This window comes from Nelumbo nucifera, chromosome 1 (genome assembly GCF_055504915.1).
Source record: "Nelumbo nucifera cultivar China Antique chromosome 1, China Antique-T2T, whole genome shotgun sequence".
In the NCBI taxonomy this organism is placed as follows: Eukaryota; Viridiplantae; Streptophyta; class Magnoliopsida; order Proteales; family Nelumbonaceae; genus Nelumbo; species Nelumbo nucifera.
The window spans coordinates 205,484,854-205,487,140 of record NC_142649.1 but is presented as its reverse complement, the minus strand read 5'-3'; the positions used below and the strand labels follow the sequence as shown (position 1 = coordinate 205,487,140).

At 39.1% G+C, this 2,287-nt stretch overlaps 1 pseudogene; it reads right to left on the bottom strand.

Annotated features, from left to right (window-relative positions):
• Positions 1-1,023: 1,023 nt before the first annotated feature.
• On the bottom strand, positions 1,024-1,981 carry LOC104609877 (putative invertase inhibitor pseudogene; annotated as a pseudogene).
• Between the last annotated feature and the right edge of the window lie 306 nt (positions 1,982-2,287).

The following is a 2,287-nucleotide window of genomic DNA, read 5'->3' as shown; positions in this document are numbered from 1 at the left end:
TAAGTCAAGGTTTTTAAAACCGAACTGGACAACGAATCCATCAGGGGTTTGGTTCCTAGGTCAAATGGTCCAACCGTCCAAACTGAACAGATGGCCCATTCTGACAAAAAAAAAAGAAATAAAAAAACGGGCAAAATCATTGGACGGTTTGACCACTCGAGTCAGTGGTTTACTGACCAAATCAACAGTTTTTGGCAAAATAATAGTTCTTAGGTAAAACGGAATCGGTCACCTAACCTGACCGGTTCCCGGTTTTTCTGATTCGATTGTCGGTCCGGTCCGGTTTGGAAAACCATGGTCTAAGCCTTATCCCAAATATATGGGGTCGGCTATATAAAACCTGTTTTGCCATTCCGTTTTGTGTGATGCCATTCCCATTATTTCTTAATTTTCTATTTATATATTTATGTTTTTAATATTCATGTTTAAATTTTTAATAATTTATTTAAAACCAAATAATCTAATCTCGTGATTTATGATATAATTCATGATTCCATTTGATTCAACCTTCTCCATAATTTACGATATGATTAAGATTCTTCAGAATACTGCTTGATATCAAGAACCATGGACATTTTCTGAAAAAGGGGAGGGCCCATAACTTTCCAAAAACAGATAGGGTGGTAGTTCAATCTTACATGGTTTTTAATGGGTGAGAGCATGGGCTCCAGCCTCCAGTGATGACACCTAATACTTGAAACTTGTAATTCTCTGCTAGAGGAATGGCAATCACAGAGATAGAGATACTCTTCCAAATTCAAAAATTCAGTTGATAGAGAAATCTGCAAATTGGGTAAGCCCCTCCACCAGCCAAAGAGGATATGAATCAAGAATCAGACAGGAAATTAAGCGGTTCTAAAGCATCACCTAGATCCCAAGCCTGAATGTGCAATCACAAGCTACCTTCTGTTAGTCTTGGGTATTGCGAGGACTAGAAGAGCCATCAGTTTTAAGCCTTGGTATTGATCTTAAAGTTGGTTTGCCCTCAGATGTTGTGCTGCAATTTAGTTCCCATGTTCAGATATGGTGGACTATTTTCTTTCTGTAAGTTTATAGCATAAAATCTTTTTCTAACTCCCTTAAAAGAAGGTTACAATTACAATAACAATTGTCAATCTGGACATTGGAAATTTTGGTTATACAGAGCCAAGTCCAACAGGTGAACAACCTCCATGAATTCTATGTAGCACCCCCATCACACAACAGACATAGATGGGTTATACAAATATAGATCTAAACTATGACTTTGACACCAACACAGACTAATGTAGATCACTTCTGTATAAACAGATGACTAAGGATTGAGATCACTCGTGAGGCATATAGAAACACAGAAGGAGGCAATTTGCTGATGACCAGAGCAATCTCACACAACTGAATGAAATTGTCACTCTCCTTTGTTAATGGAGTCACTACACCTTCTTCCTCAAACCCAGAGTTACATGTCGAAGCTGATTCCATTGCTGCACTTATGTATGCATTAGAACTAATGTAATCCTCAGATTCAAAGTACCTGATCGAGTTTTTCAGTGTAGAATTTGCATCCGAGTATAGTTCCAAACAATCATTTAAGCTTGCCATGGTGCGTTGATCATCTTCATTCTCTAACAGAGTCTTAATCTTTGCAATTGTGCTGGTGGCATTTTCTTGGGCCAATTGTACTGCAATGACTCCAAGTCCTTGAAGATCTGCACTGCTGCTCTCAGGGACAGACTGGAGAGAGGTTACACAGAAGTTGTAGCTCAAGTGTGGAGACCGTTCTGCACATGTTCTGCAGGCGCGGTCGATGATGTTAGAGACAAAGACATTGTTATGGCTGGAGAGGAGAGGAAGGAGCCAGAAGGAGAGGGAGAAGACAGAGAATAGAGGGTTCATGGTCTCTTCTGATTTCTATCAAGTACATGCTGTTTCTCTTATAGAGAGAATTGGGGAAGGCACATCAGGTGCAAGCAATTGAGAATAAGAGAACTTACATCAGGACAATTTCTACTGTCCCTGGACACAAGCTTAATATGGATAATCTGTTTTGGTGAAGTTTGCTACTAGAATTTACTGTAACTTGGCAAGTTTATTGCTCCCTTGATGGTTCTAACTGAGACACCATTTGATTGACCTACTTGGGCCCTTCATCTAAACCATGTCATTGTTTTGTATGAGTTTGGCTTGCTCAAATTCCTATTACCAGAGAGTTTTGCCAAGCTCTCCAAACATTTTCACTTGGTTCAAAATATAAAAATATGAAGACTATGACAAGTCTACCTGAGGACAGCCAAGGTTTTTCTAACAT